We start from the raw sequence: 19288 nt of genomic DNA on the forward strand, positions 1-19288 counted from the left end.
TTAAAAGGTAACGTCCGAAGAAGCTTCACAATGACAAAGCAGGTGAGCGGACGTTTCAACTGCAAGGTTGCAGAAGAAGCGGCAGTTATTTTTCCATCGGTTAGCTATATCTAGCGTTTCCCGTGATTTAAGTTCGCGCTTGACGACGGATTTAGATGTACCCGGAAATGGCTAAGGTCCAATGAATTGCTGTGCTGATCCTTGTTTTGCGAGGCAGTCAGCGTTTTTATTCCCCTCGATGTCACAGTGTCCAGGTACCCAGTACAGTAGAAATTGATTCTGCCGGGATAGCTCTCGTAGTGCTGCGTTGCACTCCCAAACTAATTTGGACGCGCGATTTGGCGGACCTTAGTGCCAATAGTGCAGCCTGGCTGTCCGGGAATATGGATTAGTTTCCTTAACACCGGGCCCGCAGACTCCGGAGCCAGTGTTGGATCCTATTTTTGCCCCATCTGTATAGAAACAGAGGATGCCTGTTGGAAGTTCAGGGCCATCTCTACTCCACATGTGGTAATAGGTTTCGATCACCTTATATGGAACGTCAAGATTGTTCTAAACCGTCATGCAGTCGGATACTGTGGTGACTAAGGGTGTAAGTTTAAACTTTCTTAGAATGCGAAGATGACTAACCTGGTCGCTTTCGAATATTGTTTTATTTCATTAAAGCCTTAGTGCACCAAGCTCCGCCTCTTTCTTTACATGTAGAGGTAGTTAGCAGAGCATGGCCTCCAAGGCTGCCGTTGATGTAGCGCGCATGGCGCTGGTGACGGAGAGACAGGCCAGTCGCTGAAGTTTGTTAACCTTTGCTTGGGATGTCATTTCATTCACCTTTGGCCACCACACGAGAGCGGCGTAGGTAATTCTTGGTCGTGCAATATTTATGTAGGACCCAAGAGCCAAAAGACTGAATAGTGTGCTACAGGCTCAAATTGCTATTGTAGCTTTCTTATAGCTTACTATCCAGAATAATCATCAGGTGTTTCACTTCTTTACAGAAGCTCAGTAAGAACCCATTCAGTGAGTTAGAAGACAGGGCGTGTTTCCTCCGTTGGTGAAGAGGACAATAACTGTTTTAGTGGGATTACAGTTCGGCCCCTTCTGAGTGCACCAACTCAGTGTAGTGTCTGATGCCGTCTGAAGTCGGCTCGACAATGTTGCGTCGGCGTCCGCGTTTTCCGCGAATGATGAGGACAATATCATTGGCATAGTCAACGATCTCATAGCCAAGCTGGGTTAGCTTGTTTAATAACGCATCGACCACCAGGGACCAAAGTAAGGAGAAGAGGACTCCCCCTTGTAGGCAGCCTTTATTCGCTGTGACCGTGAACGAAGCATCTCCCAATGTAGCTGTGATTTCTCTGCTCGAGAGCATACTCTGAATCCAGCTCATTGTAGTGTTGTCAACTCTTCTGTTCAGAAGAGCTGTATTGATAGAAGCATAGGATGTATTGTCGAACGCGCTTTCAATGTCAAGAAATGCGCATAGCGCCGTCTCTTGATATTTCAGCGACTTTTCGATAAGAGTAATTATGCCATGAAGAACAGTTTCTATCGATTTACCAGGTAGGTAAGCGTGCTGATCTTTATGTAGTGGTGAGTTCTTGAGAAACTCATTGCGTATATGGTTATCTGCAATTTTCTCCATTATATTCAGGAGTGTAGATGTGAGGTTTTTTTCCCTGTAGGGCCGAAACACAACTACGTCCATTAATAAGGACTATTGTTGTATGACCCATGTTTGATTTGGTACTAGTCGATTATCCTATCACAACTAAGGTATGATGGACACTGGTTGACATAATACCCGGTCCCAGTTAGGGTCGACTCGTTTTATGAAGTCTAATACCTTACCAGGATCACAATGCCAGATTTCATGGGGCTCTAGTAGCCCTTTTCCAAATATTGACATCCTTTGATTGAACAAGGCTCCACAGTTGCAGAGTATATGTTCAGCAGTTTCGGTTTCAAATTGGCAAAAACGACATTCTGTAGATCGAGTTTTTCCAATTTTGTTCAGGTGATACCTACTCGGGCAGTGACCGGTCAACAGACCGGTTAGTACCCGAAGATCTTTTTTATTCAGATTTAGTAAGATCCGAGCTTTCACAGCACGCCGTGTGATAAATCTTCTAACTTGTCTGGATGTATCCGTGGCGTTCCAGCTTGATTCTACCGTGGACATTTCCCAAGTTCTAAATTCAGTCCTCAGAGCGCATTCTGGGACTCCGCAGAATGGTTCCAGACCAATAAAATTTGATGCTGAGCCTTCTCTTGCTAGGCTGTCGGCTTTTTCATTTCCCTCAATGCCGCAATGGCCAGGCACCCAGTATAGAGTAACTTCGTTCCTACTGGCCAATTGTCTTAAAGAAAGAAATTCCAACACTAGCCTCGATTTACATGTGAAAGCTTTAAGTGCATTTAAAGCTGATTGACTATCAGAAAATATGCAGATTTTCGCAAATCTGTAATTTCTTGTTGAACAGATATCCACACATTCAATAATAGCATGAATTTCTGCTTGAAATACCGTTGGACTGTGGCCCATTGGTATAGCTCTACTGATTCCAAGGCCAAACACCCCGGCTCCAGTATTTTCACCCATTTTTGATCCATCGGTGTAAAACACAACAGAACCTGGACGCAGACTCGGCCCTCCTGACTCCCATTCATAGCGGCTTGATTTAACTACTTTGAAGGGGCTGTCATAGTTTGTCTTCGTTGTCATCCAATCTTCTATTGTTTTAACATCAGAATTCAGTCTGAATTCCTTAAGGATTCGTAAGTTTCCCACAAGGTCACCATCTGAGATCTCATTATAACGTTTAAATATCAGAGCACTTTTTGCAGCCTGCTGCTTTACATATTTGTGCAAAGGTAGCATACAAAGAAGGGCTTCCAAAGCAACTGATGGTGTGCTTCTCATTGCCCCAGTTATTGATATACAGGCAAGCCTCTGCAGTTTACCAAGCTTCGCTTGAGCGGTTACCTCATCAATTTTAGGCCACCATATAAGTGAAGCGTATGTAACCTTCGGACGAACAATTGCCGAAATCCAATGGACTGTTTTTGGTCGTAGTCCCCATGTTTTTCTCACGGCTCTGCTACAAACCCAAAGGGCATTTGTACCCTTAGAGATAGTCTTGTCTAGATGAGAATTCCAATTCAGTTTTTGTCTAAAGTTACTCCGAGGTATTTAACTTCTTCTGCAAACTGAATTTGAACACCATCCAGAATAGGCCGTTTTAAATTTAGCTTTATTCTTTTGGTATTAGGTACTATAACAGTTTTGGAGGGATTAACATTTAAACCCTCTTCTCTACACCATTTCAAATAGATTTGAGCGCAGTATGTAGCCGATTAGAGATCGTGTCATCAAATTTCCCACGAACTATTATGGCTACATCGTCTGCGTATCCAATTACTTCATATCCTAGTTCTGTTAGCCTTTTAAGGAGTTCGTCTACAACTAAGGACCACAATAAGGGTGAAAGTACTCCTCCCTGAGGACATCCCTTATTAGATCTAATATTTAGCTGCGCACCTCCAAGATCAGCAGAAATTTCTCGATCTCTTAGCATCGCCATTGTCCATTCAATAATACAGTTACCCAGGCCCCTTGCTTCCATTGCGGAACGCATTGAGCTATAGGATGCATTATCGAATGCCCCCTCTATATCGAGAAAAGCAACCAGAGCTATTTCTTTGGCTTGAAAGGACTTCTCGATTTTGTTAACTAGCGCTTGTAGCGCTGTTATTGTAGATTTACCTGATTGGTAAGCGAATTGGTTTTTGCTCAATGGAAACTTCACCAAGACTGTTGACTTGATAAAGTCGTCCAAAATTTTTCCCATTGTCTTTAATAGAACAGAGGAGAGACTGATGGGCCTAAAGGCTTTGGGAGTCGTTTTGTCTCTTTTCCCCACTTTAGGAATAAAGACAACTCGAACCTTTCTCCAGGCTTTTGGTATGTAACTCATGGTAACACTGGCTCTGAAGAGCTCAGTTAACTGGGGAATAAGAGCTTCTTTTCCCTGTTGGAGTAGTGCTGGAAAGATTTCACCTTTTTAGCAGATTTGTAAGGTTGAAAAGAACATAATGCCCATTCCATTCCATTCCATACCAGGCGTGAAGATTTCACAGGCTTTAAAATAGACTCCAGTTGACCATAAAAGTCCTGCCTCTTCTAAGTCCTGTACTTCACCGGATATGGGTGTTGACCCTGGAAAATGAGTTCTCATCATTACTTCCAGAGTTTCAGCGGAATCAACTGTAAAGCTGCCGTCCTCTTTTCTTAGATTGCCGAGACCATTTGAATGATCTTTTGAAAGAATTTTGTGCAGCCTCGCAGCTGTTGGAGCGTTATTGATCTCTTCGCAGACCCGTCTCCAGTCCTGTCTTTTGGCATGCCTCAATTCTCTGTTGTATGCAGTCAGGGCTTTTTTGTAGTGATCCCAGTCTAAAGTGACTTTTGCTCGATTGAACAACTGTCTAGATTTTTTCCTCAATTCTGCTAGTTTCTCATTCCACCAAGGAACATCTCTGCTTGATGATCTATGTTGAACAGGACAACTAGCTTGATATGATGAAGTCATTTTATCAATGAATTCATCAGAGGCATTATCTAGTTGTGAACAAGTTTTTATTGGTGTATCTTCAATTGTATTGTGGTTCTTTAAATAGAATCGGTACAAATCCCAGTTTGTTTTCCTTGGGTTTCTGTAGTTTTCAGTAATTAATGGTTCGGTTTTATAATTAAACCTGATATGTTTGTGGTCCGACAGTGATTCTTCATCAGAAACGTGCCAGTTCACAATCTTTCTTGATAAAAGGTCACTGCAGATCGAGAGATCAAGAACCTCTTTCCGGTTGGAATTTATAAATGTGGGCGAATTTCCTCTATTACATATGTCAATATTGTTGGACGAAATGTAGTTCAGCAGATGTTCGCCTCTTTTATTGATATCTGAGCTACCCCACAGTGTGTGATGGGCATTTGCATCACACCCTATTATAAATTGGGCGTTTATTTTTTTACAGTAGTTTATAAATTTTTCAATCAGTGGAGAAGGAATGTCGTCAGTGTCTCCAGGAAAATAAGCTGAAGCAATGCATACTTCTGTTTTTCCTCGGGTCGTTGGCACCTTCACCATGATAGCAACTATATCTTTACTTATGAACTCGGTAATTGAGACAAACTTAGTCTTTTTGTTTACTAGAATTGCTGTCCTAGGTCTAGACTCGCTGCAATCGTACAGAAGATTGCAGTTAGGCAGAGAGCAACCCAGTACTCTCTCATTATTAACCCAGGGCTCCTGAATCAAACCCACGTCAAGATTTTCTTTGGAAAATCTTCTGCTGAGCACCGCTGAAGCACCCTTCGCATGGTGAAGATTTATCTGAATAAATTTAACAACATTCTTTGTTTTTTTTTTAATTATAAATATATATATATATATATATATATATATATATATATATATATATATATATATATATATATATATATATATATATATATATATATATATATATATATATATATATATATATATATATATATATATATATATATATATATATATATATATATATATATATATATATATATATATATATATGAGGTTTATAGGCCTGAAGGTTTCAGGTAATGCTTTGTCTTTTTTCCTACCTTCGATATGAAGATCACCTTGACTTTCCGCTAGTTATTTGGGATATAACCCAGGGTGAAGCTTGCGCGGAACAGATGTATCAGTTCAGGCATTAAAATGCCACCTGATTTTTGTAAAAAAGATGATAGAATGCCATCTGGTCCAAAAGACTTCATTGGTTCAAAGAAGCTTAATGCCCAATTGATTGAAACCTCCGTGTACATTCTTCGAGAGAGCAGAATCGAGTCGTTGGGCGCTGTACGCCTTGTCCTTGAACGCTGATGTCTGCTCTTCGTTTATGCAAGTTGACCCAGGAAAGCGCATGTTCATAAGAACCTGCAGTGATTCGCTAGGCGTGACGGTAAGAATACCGTCTCCTTTTTTCAACTGCCCTATACCATTGGTGTGGTCCACTGACATCGCTTTCTGGAGTCGTGAGGCTTCGGGCAACGTTTGAATGTCCTCGCAGAACTTCATTCTTTTGAATTTTTGAATTTTTTTTGCCTTGCGTAACTCAGCGTTGTACTTAGTGAGCGGCGCTCTGTATTCATCCCAGTTGGGTGTGCTTTTTTCCCTGTTGAACAAACGCCTGGCCTCACGGCGGAGGTTATTGAGCGTTTCGTTCCACCAAAGCACGTCCCGACACACAAACCTTTCCTTTAAAAGACAGCTGGCCATGTAGGCATTAGTGATATTAAGTTCAGCAGGAGTGTGTATGTCGATTGAGCAGAGTGACCGGAAGTGGACTAAATGATCCTTATACAAGGACCAGTTAGTTCTCTTCGGGTTCCTGAATTTTTCACTTTTCAAAGGATTAGCTTCGATGTCAAAAATGATATGTCGGTGATCTGACATTCTTGGTTCGTCAGAGACATGCCAGTTTTTGACTTTCTCAGTGATTTTTGCGCTGCAGAGAGTGAGGTCGAGAACCTCGTCTCTTATGGCGTTTGAAAAGGTGATGGATCGTGTGGTGAGCGTTCGTGTCCGCTGCATACTGCAAGAGTCAGGTATCTTGTACTAGTCATCATTGTTGCTTTGCAGTACCTCACGAGTGCACAGACCTCGGAAGGCGGAGTGTCGTCCACGTCCCCGGGGAAGTAAGCGGATGCGATGACCATGTCCTGCTTCCTGTTGGACGTCGCTTAACAGAATTGCAGTCCTAGGGTTGGGGTGGGTGTTAGAGTAGATTAACCTACCTTTTGAATCCCTAAGGCCATGAATCCTTGAGTTGTTGACACATGGTTCCTGGACCAGAGCAATAGTTAGTTACTCTTTGATGAATCTTCTACTAAGGACGCTTGAGGCTTCCTTAGCGTGGTGAAGATTCACCTGGATACCATATGGACTATTCCATTTCAAGTGTGCACATGTCATGTTCTCATATTTGGCTCAAAATTTAGGAAATTATTTACATGAGGGCACTATAAAAAATCTCAACTTTGGTGCCGATTGGGCTGCCTCGCTCCATGGGACCCTTCCCTTTATTTTCTTATATTCCAATTATGACTAAAGCAATGCCTTGATGCTACATTCTGATTCGGAACTCGACCTTCTGTTAATTTATACACAGACTTCGCAGCCAACTGTTTAGTGTACAGGACAATTGCGGGGCTAGCGCTACGATCCTACTGACACAAACAGTCTTTCCCGAGCCGAGACTCGAGCTCACGACGACTGGCTTGTTAGGCCAGCGTCGTACCTCGAGACTGTCTGACTTCTACTTATGGCTACAAAAGCTTAATTTTCAAACATAAGCTAATCCATTATTTTTGAAGAGAGTTAGTCAATGAATCAGAATTACTGTTAGGTATACAGCCCTACGGGCAGGGCCGGATTTACGATTGTGGGGGCCCGGGGCCCAGTTATAGTGGGCGCCCCATAATAAAGCAAAACTGTTTTTTATCGTACGAGTTAAAAGCATTTATTTGCTATTGAAAAATTACCAAAAATTTGTTAGAATTTTTTCTTAAGCCCTATTTAGAGTTCCAAGCGAAGTGAAAATCTCATACAACATGTTCATTTTTTGCAACCTGCAAAAAATTTCACTTCGCTTGGAACTGTAAACAAATTCGATCCAGCGAAATCGATGGTTGTGGATCTCATCTTTTTCACTTGGGTTTATTTCTTTCACGCATGCAAGCGCTAGTGAAAAAAGGAGCAGCAAGCGTCTATCAGTTGCAGCCAATTTTCACGTCGCTCGGAGTGTAAACTCGTGAGTTTCGCTTCACTTAAACTGTAAACTGCAGGGTGGTGAAATACCTGCGTGTTCCACAAACGGGTTTTCACGACAGATTTCGCAAGCGAAAATTTACGCTTCTTCACTTGTCAAATTTTTCACTTCGCTTGGAACTGTAAACTATGCTTTACGAGTTTTTCTGCAGAAAACTTAATCGGAATATATATAGTTTGCTTGTCTTTCAGTCACGCGCACGACAAACGAAAGTTACTCAAATTGCCTTTTTCCCAAGCAAACTCTGAAGCTGAGGTACTTTAAAGTTTGTTGTTTTTTTGTGCGTAGCAACGCAATCACTCCTGTTCTGACTACAAGTTACCTTTGCTTTTAGTCCTCTGCTCACCTCCTCTCGGCTGGTATGAAGCCAGCCGTAAGGAAATCAAAGCTAACTGTGTCTTAACTAATATTCGGCACACGTGTTTAATTAGCACATGGCTATAGGTTCTGATGCAGGTGCATCGACAAAAACCGCCAATAACGTAATAAAGGGCGGAAGGCAATTTTAAGATGTAAGAAAGACATAGTATCAAAGATATCAAGCATGTAAATGAAATCTAAAGTTAGCCAAACCACTGTCGGTTGATCATGAATGTTATTTTGTCCAATAAGTTCTGTAATGTCATGGCATTACCATCAAAATTAGGTTGTCAAGTGATGGAATAAGGCAGTACCTGTTGTAGTTCATTGAGGATAGACTATGAAAAAGTCAAGAAAATAATGGGGATTATAAACCTTTTTGCTCGAGAAAATAAGCAGTTTGGTATTTTTAAAGTGTGTAGCAATTTTTGTATGCATTGAAATTGTAATTTTTCAAAAGTAAGTTATTCGATAGCAAAAAGTTGTTGGTTTATTAAAAATATCAATTACGACCGAAGACGTTAATAACGAACATTTACAAACATAACAAAAAATTGAAGAAAACCGGCTGTAACTCGCCAAAGCCATTTTATGCAAAACATCATATCGAGTTTCAAGTTTTACTTATGGCGCGTGACAAGCCGCACTTGAAAGCTATCCAACTTTCTCCCTATTACTCAAAGCTCTAACAAAATTTACAAAAATTTTAACAAGAAGTTGTACTCAAAGATAAAGCAATATAATTTTTTTTCGATATTTTTAAAATTACTCGAAAATTTTCACGATGAAATTATTCAGTACGGTACAGATTGATCTTTAATTTGCAATACAGTTTGTGTTAATTATGTTTATAGTTGATGAGTAATAAGAGTTTGAAGCTCCTTTTTTTGAGGTAAAAACTGATTTCTCTCCGACGGGATCGGGTTAAGCTATTGGCAATTCTGTTTGAACATTATGTAAAATCTGATCAACAGTTTTGATTTAGGACATTTTGATAAATCGACATAAAATTTTCAAAGTTTTAAAATTTAAACATAGGTTCTTCTACTATCCTGCAAATGCGCTACAGTAAGCCAACTCTTCTTATTTTTCATCAAATAATATTTGTTTGCTTATGTATAAGAAGACGAAAACAAAAAAGTAGACAAAGGTGGTGGTGATGGGATGAGGATTGTTATGTTGTTACGCAACACTATAAAAGGTTTCTGTGAAGGAACGCAAATGACAGATGTTTCATGCGCGTCATTTATCATGTGTAAAGTTATATCGGAGTATTGGAGAGGAATTTGAACTACCCATCAATGATTAAAAGAGGACAGTACTTCGTTATTCCAAGCTTTGCTATTGTTAATAACAAATTGCAGAGACAAACTTTTGCATGTGTGAATATTTTTTTGAGCAAACCAGTATTTTTTCATGAGCAATGGTTTTTGTAAATTGTTTTTTTTTCAATCACATTCATTTTTAGTTATTTTGTAAGTTTAGTTTGAATATAACATATGTAACATCAAACAATTGAGAAAATGAACTATTATTCAAGTTATGAAATTTAAAAAAAAAATCGTTAGAAAACAATTTTTCGAAAATAATCAAATAATGGAGAAAATGTCTTTAGATATTGGAGAAAACAGCTATGCAGTGAATCCGTATATAAAGTGAGATGCAGATTCGTTTTCGAGTAAGCAATCAATTTACGATCTACTGAACGAAGGATTTATCGCAGTTTAGATAATTAATTAAGTTTTAAACCAGCGCTGGCCATCTGCATCGAATTTTCGATAGTGTCATAGTTACATCTTGAACTTCAACTCGATTTTTCAAAAAAAAAAATTTTCATTTTAGATTAAATACCAACTTTTAATAGTTCAAAATGCATTTGAAAGTGGCTAGCCACTACGGGCCAACTAGTAATTAAATAATCAACATTCAACTTCTTCAGTATACTCGTACTCGAAACTTAATAATGCTAAGTTTGACTGCATTTCATTCTTCACAGTCGCACACAACCTATTTTTAATAAGGTTCATCTTCAAGTTTTTTTCTTGATACCTGAATAAAAAAAAATAACCGCAATTTGAAAAAAAAATGCGATCCACAGGCAAAAATTTGCACACAATTTGAGAAAGACTGCGCAAATATAAGACGACTCTAACAATAATAGAAACTAGGAAAAAACTACACACATCTGCAGGTCAATAAAATCTGCACACGAGCTCAGAAAATCTGCATTTTGCAAAGCACATCCGGTATCCCTGATTCGGACAAGTAAGCAAAAGCAATGCATTAAAAAAACTTGTGGGTTATTTTCTTTCTCTGCTTTACCTCCCATGCGCGCTAAAGCTCTAGAGTTAAAGTTTGGCCGACTGTCACTGAAAAGTTCCAATCAAACAGTCAACAGTTATTTCATCATAGTTTTAACATTGCTGATGTTCGATTGGAATGAGTTTTGACAGTTCGATTGGCGCTTTAAGTGACAGTCGGCTAAACTTCAATTCTAGGCGTTAAATGCGCGCTGGTTCGATTCAAATGGTGTGTTATTGTGTGTCATTCCAAGAGAATCCAAGGTGAACTCTTATGGATGTAGTTGTGATATTGGCGCTCACGAAAAAATAACACTGAAGGAAAGTGTCAGATTGAAATGGTCTGTTCAAATTTTCTTACTGTAAATCGAACTTTTGATTAAATCTCATTTTTAAAGAGAAAAAATCTTTTTGTCGATTTGTGGGGGCCCTAAAAATGTGGGGGCCCGGCCCCCCCCATAAATCCGGCTCTGCCTACGGGTTGTAAGAAATGGTGACGTAGAATTCTCAGTTACAAGGGATTCTTAGTTACAAGGTTACAGAGTCCGTTTTCAAATGTGCAGTTGTTGGTTTGAATCTTGACAGAATTAGGCAATGAGTCACTGATCTTACGTATTTTTATTCACCCGAACAACACCCGAAAAAAATCCATTTAAACTTGGCAAAATTGTGGCTGTAGCGGTTCATTTTTGTTCACACAACATTTATTTGACACTGCACAAGCCTGCAGCCGTGGTTGTTGAATAAGCACCAAGAGTTTCATCTCTCGAATACACCAATTATCAAGATGAACGGTATCATCACATTTAATTCTGATCAAGTCAGATTTATTAAGTAAATCTTACTCTACAAAGGATTTAGAAACCCCTACGCTTACTAAAATAAAAGCATTAAAAGATATGTCACACAAAATTCGTTCTATCTATTCGATTCTGATTCGAATATACCGGTTATTTTAGCAGGCACAGATTATGTTTGCGTGTGGCAAGCTTTAAGCTGCATGAAATTTTTATTATAGTTAGATTTCGTTTTAGAATATAACATATAAATTCAACTTACAAACTAGTTTACTATTTCATATTTGTGATTTCACTTCAATTTTCAACAGCGCGTCTGGACTGTTTCGCTGCTCGTCGCAAAAGAAAGGTTATTTGACAATCGGATCCTGAGCTAGGTTGCCTTTCAATGCTTGACAGTTAAGCCCTAGAGATGAAGTGTTGAGGTAGTGCACCCAGTTTGCGACAAAATTATCTGTTGCAAACTTGGTGCACTGTCTCAAAACTTCATCAAAGCAGCTCAGCTCAGTATTTCGTTGTCAAATGATCATTCTTTTGCGACGAGTAGCAAGACAGTCCAGACGCGCCGTTAAATGATAAAACAAAATTACATTATTAATTCGAATTTGTTCTACTTGTTATTATAATAAAGAATTTTGTAAGTGAAAACTATATCTAAAACAAAAATTTTTTTTTTCATTTTCTTGCAAACACATTGTTTCCATTACGAAGACAGCTAATATACAGGGTGCGGCAGCAAAAAATGCGAAAATGTTGAAACTTACTTTATTACAAATTTATCCAAGAGATTTATCCGAAGAAGGTTGCTAGAATGGTAGAAATACATTTGAGTACAGTTTGTTGCATCAAAAAGTCTTTGAAATATCTTAAGCAGTTTGATCGTAAGCTAAAGATGATCAAATTAAGCCGCACAAATTATTCTCACTATGAGTTTTATGTCTTTCCCAATTAACGTTTGCGAAAATGGACTTTTTTCGGATGGAGGTAAAAAAATAACTAAGACAGATAATTGAGTTTGATAAATTCTACATGAAAGTCATTATGTTAGTTTGCTCGTAAAAAAAACTACGCCCTTGCGTGCGGTCTCCCGGCAGTTATCCGGAACATTCGCCATGAGGGACGAAAACATGCGTGTAGGCATGTTTTAGAGTTCATTTTCGTTTTATTTATCAATTCCTCCTCAGTTTTCGCGACAAAATTGTTGGAATAGATCTTACGCTTCAGGTTTGCTCAAAAAACCTAGATGAGGCGCAACTTTTGGACGTTGGGTGGGTTCACCAACCTGGGTACCACATCGATATTCAGCCGCTCCATCTCCTCCAACGATCGCTTCGAGTAGTACAGTAGTACTATAAATTTCCTCGTTCACGGCCAGTCCGGAACGAAAGAAGAGCAGCTTTGACATCCCCTTCTCGCTGATTGTTAGCCACAACAGCTCCTTCTTGGGGAACTTGTAAAATGAACTTCACCTTGGTGCTCACTTCCTTCGTGGGGGAAGCAAAATACGAAGTACCCTGCCAGTCGTTGCCATTCACAGTGCGATAGGTTTTATCACCATCACCACCGCCGTCACGTCGTGATTCGCCGGGAAAATCGACTTGACCATCTTAATCAGGCGCTGTCGCTGCGTCATTGCCTGCAGCCCTGAAACTAGTGGACGGGACTGCTGCTTCCTGACATATATGTCCATGTTCGCCAGGTACTTATTCACTGTTTGGCTGGTTGCACCGACCTCCCGGCCAAGCGCACGCAACGATGTAGCCACTTTCCCCTCGGTCTTCCTATTCAGCTTCCTTTGGAGCTTCTTTTCACTCAAGTTCGTCGGCCGTCCGCAGCCAGGATTTCTTTCAATGCTCTGATTGTTGTCCAACGTCCACCGTTCTTTGAACGCGCACACTTCTGAACGGAGTAGCTTTACTGTTTTCGCCATCGCGGTTCGGCAATTTTTGTTCATTTTTTTAGCGCAAGCGTTACTCTTGTGATAATTAAACAAAGAGCTCGGAAGGCTTGAGACTGATGCAGGTGACATTGAAAAAGTTATTGGAAAATGATCAGGATCAAAATCAGCATTTGTGATCAATTCACTTCATACATGTTGGTTCTTACTGAAGTAAAATATGTAGGAATTAGAATAATACCCTGGAGAACAATCATTAAACAACATTTTACCACTGGAATTACTTTGAAATTATCCATTGCCTTTCCAGTCAGTTCGAGGCCGAGGTGTCGCTTGCTGTTCGGGAAAGTCGTCTTTACTCAATTCGGTTCATTGCTGCAGCCGGCCAGCTATGTCGTCTGCGGAGGCCCCGCAGGTCGCAGCAGCTGAGGTGCCTCATCCGCCTCCATCCATATTCCATCTGCACTCCATCGCAAATAGTAAGCAGCATCCTCCGTTCGAAGACCCCCATGAACATAGTCCAAGTTTCGGAGCCGTAGAGGGTCTGAGCAGCGATCAATGTTTTGTAGATCAACTTCGTGCGGCGGCGAATTTTGTTCAAGCAGAGCGTCTTCCAGAATCAAATTAGAAACGATGTCCTGCCATAAGGCGTCGACGAATTTCTCTGCTGGTGTCATTGTCAACAGTCACCAGAGAGCCCAGCTACACGTACTCGTCTATCACTTCGATTTCGTCACTGATAATCTGATTTCGTAATTGAAGGTTAAAACTGTCTTCTCTGGAACCTCTTCCTGTCATGTTCTTAGTCTTCGAAGCGTTTAAAGCTAGGCCAATTCGTAAAGCTTCAGCCCTCAGTCTGATATACGTCTCCGTCATCTTCTCAAAGTCAAAAAAAATTTCTTTTTGAGCGTCTTAGTAGAATGGAATCGAATATTCAGAATAGGTTATGTTTCCATTTAATTCTACTACAATTCTACTTTTGTAGTAGAAATAAATGGAAACATAACCTATTCTCAACTATCTTCTCAAAGGTTCGTGCTATGATGTCGATGTCATCAGCGAAGCCAAAAAGCTGAAAGGACCTCTTGAGTATTTTGCCACTCGTGTCGATAGTCACTCTCTGTATTACTTCTTCCAAAGCGATTATAAAGAACTAGCACGATAGTCCAACCATGCCGTATTCCTATTCGAGATTCGAATATCTATAGAACCTGCCGTACCGCGAGTATTTGGTCCGTGGTGGCGCTGGCAACCATAAATCCCGTTTGGTATTGCCGCAAACCGTGATAATCTTCGGCATAGAATTTGATACCTCGAGAAAAATTTTATGATCGGTGTTCGACGTTAAAATCACCGATTATATTTTGAGCGATTTCTGGTGAGATTTTTCAAATCACCTTTTAAATAATATATATGCTCGCGTGTACGTTAGAACAGTAAATATGCTGCGACAATGAAATAAAATCTATAAAATCTATCCAGTTCAGTTTGAACTTCAATTCTTAAAGTTCCAATAAATTTCGTCTCAAGAAAGGGAAGAGCACGATGTTCGATTCGGCGATACATTACAATTGCCTGAACTCTCAATTTTGTCAAATCTATGAACCACGTAATTGGGATCAAATTTTAGTTTGATTTTAGGTTCAAGGAAAGCTTTAGTAATAACCACAATGTGCACATTGTTTACTATTAAAGAATAAAATAGTTCATTCCCATCAGCTTCAAATTAGCTAGCAGTCTAATCCAAAAATTTGATCGTACAGTGCCTCCACAATCATGGGTCAGCTACAACTATGGGTCACTTTTACACAAATACGTCTATTCTCGAAACTGAACAATTTTCATTGGCAGTGGTATTTTTTATAACTCAATAGTAACCCTATTCATACGATTGAAATGATTTAATGTTAAAAATGTTACTAAAAACAATAATTCTGCACGGTGCAATAAGTGAAGTGACCCATAATTGTAGCAATGTTACGTTTTGCGGTGCACAATTGTGGGTCAGTCCATATTTTGGCTATTTTTATTACTTTTGCATGGAAATACATCACGACCCAATAAAATAACTTATTATCAAGCTTTTACAACAATAAAATAACTTTCGTGATGGATTTTGATGGTTTTATAAACTAAATGATCTTGAAGGCCAAAAGTGTCTTTTGCTATGCAAGTACTATTTTTCTTCTTAACCGATTTACACACATCAGCTGCAGTGAAACTAATTGTCGATCGAAAGTATACATCAGAACACAGAAATAGATAGTAAAACATTCGTAGTTGATGCTTTTCCGATTTTATATTCATTTTTCAACATTAAGGCAACACGTAGACTGACCCATAATTGTAGAGGGACTGTACTGCATTTGTCAACATTATCTGTTAGGCGTCTATAACACCAAACGTGATGATTACTATTTACATCTAATGCGATGACTTACTTACTACTTTAATAGCATAGCATAGTATCAACGTAAGCATCGCCACATGTCTACTCGACGACACTGTGAAATGTGCTGAGTGAAGTGAGTGAACATTAAATGATGTCTTAATAACACACAAACAGAATTTTACACAGATAGCAACAATTACAGCCATTGTTCCCGGCTACCTTTTATTTTATACGCATTGTAGAAAAGTGGGGCAAGATCAAATCTACAAATACACTTCATTTGACATTAACCTTCGATGATGGTGGGATCATCGAATTATTCTCGAGTTAAACTTAGCCCATATTTCTACATGATCAGGTTAGGCATAAATATTGCATCACCAGGTTAGTAGATATTGTTTCTAGTAAATTTTACACCCTTGCCCCATTCGACCTACGCTATGTGCTTTTTACATAGTATTTGAAAACCCGACACGTTGCGCCTACCTCCGGGGCGGCAAATGATTTGCCGGTAACGTAAAATGTTCTAAATGGTTGATGTTTGTTTATATCATCACAACTGGTTCGGGGTGTTTGGAATAGTGTCCTTCGATTGGAAACTTCAATTTATTATTGTTAAAGTTTGCTAAATCACTCTTGCAATCTGAAAAGAAGGGCTGATAGAGAGAACGACAATGAACAAATTGATATAATGATGTTTGTATTTTACCTTACACATTTCGAGTATTTCGTCTCAATACACAGACGTCTCTAAAGCTGCTTAAAATATGTTGATTATTCTATGTATAAATAGTATTAATGTATCCATTTCTAAATTACCAGGGACGAACAAACATTTTTGAAAATTCGATATAATTTTGCCTGGTCATTTGTTAGAAGATAAGGCCACATCATTTGGGATGGAATTGTTTTCAGAGTAAATATTCCTAAGTTATCCAAAATTTTTCAACGTTTAAAATTATTTTTTTCGAAACTTACTAGTATGAGCGTATTTACCAAACAATTGGTTTTAAATCTATGATAAAATAATGAACTATTGAAGGTTTGTTGAGTTTTTTGAACGTCTAGTAATTAAACAAATATTCAATTAGGCTCTATTATCTAGTGAGATTAATTAAAGTAATTGATTTATTAAGACTTCATCACATCCAAATAATACCATTTATTTTCACAATGACGCCTACGGAGAAGCTTTTTACGTTTTTCCAATTTCGTATAGAGTCATGTGCTAGTAGAAATAATTTCCTGTTGCCAATTTTTTTTTTTCGGGTAGCCATGATTCTTTATATAGCAGAGGCATACCATGGAAAATAAATAAAAATAAATATTTTTTTTGGGATGGCAGGTATAATCGATTAAATAGTTAATTAGGTATACCACAAAAAAGCGCGTTGGATTTGTATCATGCTCTTAGCGATAATTCATAACAACAACAGAAAAAAATCCCCAAAAGTAAGTTGTGATTAAAAATGACAAAAAAATTCAAACGTCCATAGCTTTTTTTTTCATTTTACCATCACCAAATTTTGACAAATAGTAATAAATATTGTCTTCTTCAATGTGTAAAAAATTAGATTTTTAAAAAAGGTACTTTTTGAGATATTTTAGATTTTGTGACAATTTGGAATATTTGGCCCAGACAAAAAAAAATATTTTTACAGTGTATATTTTTTGTTTAGAATCGCAATTTTATTACCTACAACTTTGCTGAAGACACCATTTCAATCAAACAAGTCGTTTTTCTGATACAAAATATTTCATTCATCAGTCACATTTTTGGATAGGCCCTTTTGAAACAGCGAGTCTACATGAGAACTGATTATATAGAATGATCTCTTTGTCAACTGGAAACAACTGTGCAAAGTTTCAGCGAATTCGGAAATGGTCGATCAAAATCGATTTGCGATGTAGCGTGGGCATGCTCAGCGACTAAAATCTAGACATTTGGATAAACAAATTCGATATGGTCGCAAAGTTTGAAAGTCAACATTGACACGATGGTTGACCTCCAGTAAAAATACAATTAATTCACGTGTCCATTGATGTTGCGCCCGTCGAGGAAAGCGTTTTCTTCTCTTACAACTTTGCCACTACGCACTTTCTTAATTCGTATCTCATCACCGTCATCATCGCATCGTAATCGTACTCTCGCTGGCTCCTTCGGCAATAAGAAAAATTGGAGGTTTTGTGGAACAGCAACTTCAAAAGAGGAAACGCGCAATTTTCACTTTACATTTCATTCAAAAACTCCAAATTAAATTCACTCTCGCAACAGTAGAAGCGTTTCAAATTAAGCACGCGGTGTTTTTTCGCTACCGTCTTCTATTTATCACATGATGATAACTTTGAACGGCCGTAAGCTTGACCCGATGGAAAAATCAGCAATGTGCAACGAAAAAATCCTACTAGTGTTGCAATGTCAAATATCCGAGCTGATATAAATCATTTTTTGGCTCTATGCATTTGGTTGGTGCTCGCCTAGTGCGCCGGATAGCAGCTTGAAGTTACAAATATAAACGGAAACAGTTTCACTTGGTAGCCTGTTGTGCTACGAAAGCTGATGCAATTATAAAGTTTTGCTGTCAAGGAAAGTTAACAGATAAACAGTTGGTTTTGGATTTACTACGGGTATGTCGTTTAATTAAGTAGCAGATTTGTACACTTTGCTCTCACTGACTTTGTAAATATCGGTCTTACACATCGTTCCAATGGTTTCCATTCCGAAAGAACTTATGGGAAAATTCAAACATACGTCTTTTCACAGCTGTAAGAGAAGTTTATATTTTCCCACTAGATTCGTGTCGGCTATAGAAAATCGTGTTGTTGAATGTAAAGTGTTTTATTACTCATTTATTTTAGGTCTGAATAGACTTTCTGTACCAAGATCTTTTTTACGTTCTACGGTTTTGTACGCGGTTCGCTACGCAACTGTCGTGAAAAAAGACTCCAATGTATCACGCGGCAGACCTTAGTGTACCAATCAATGCAATTATTTGTAATTATCAATTTTACTATCACATATATTTATCATGTAGTGATATTACGGGCATTTTTCGGTAAAATGGTTACATATATTTGCCAAGTTTTAAATATCTGCCTAAATCATATGTTTTGATTTTTTTCCAACTGCTTATTTTCTCTACAATTTTGGCTCATTTTAGCATGTTAGTCGACAGCACTTCTTGCTGCGTAGCTCGGTATGAATTCTTTCCCACGAAGTAAAATTAATGTGCCGACTGATTCGGACAGTGATCAATAAAAAATAAAAGCAATGTTAATCTGGTAAATTCTCAAGAAGTTTGCCTAGTGAGTATGAAAACTCTAAAACAATAAACGACGCCCCAAAATTATATATATTTCGTTACGTTGGCTGTTGCATTAACACAGAACATTATGTGACAATTCTTATCCGAGTCGTCCATTTTTACGACTCGTATTATTTGAAGAATGATCTTATCCTCAACTCTTAGTGTAGATGCCAGCAATGAATAAAAATGAAACAAATAACCTGCTGTTTTTGATTGACATATTGCTTCTTTACATTGTATATACATTCGAATTCATAGCATAATTGGGAAACTAGATGTGTTTGCGAGTCTTTCTCCATGTTTATGGCCAGAACTGGGAAAACCGATGCCGAGAATTTACATTGGACTATGATTCC

The 19288-nt window shown here is 38.6% G+C and overlaps 1 protein-coding gene across 2 annotated transcripts in view; it reads left to right on the forward strand.

The window, feature by feature from the left end:
• LOC129718997 (band 4.1-like protein 5) overlaps positions 1-19288 on the forward strand; it is a 120545-nt gene that overhangs the window by 93070 nt on the left and 8187 nt on the right. The window lies entirely within an intron of this gene.

The sequence above is a fragment of the Wyeomyia smithii genome, chromosome 1 (genome assembly GCF_029784165.1).
Source record: "Wyeomyia smithii strain HCP4-BCI-WySm-NY-G18 chromosome 1, ASM2978416v1, whole genome shotgun sequence".
NCBI classification, from domain to species: Eukaryota; Metazoa; Arthropoda; class Insecta; order Diptera; family Culicidae; genus Wyeomyia; species Wyeomyia smithii.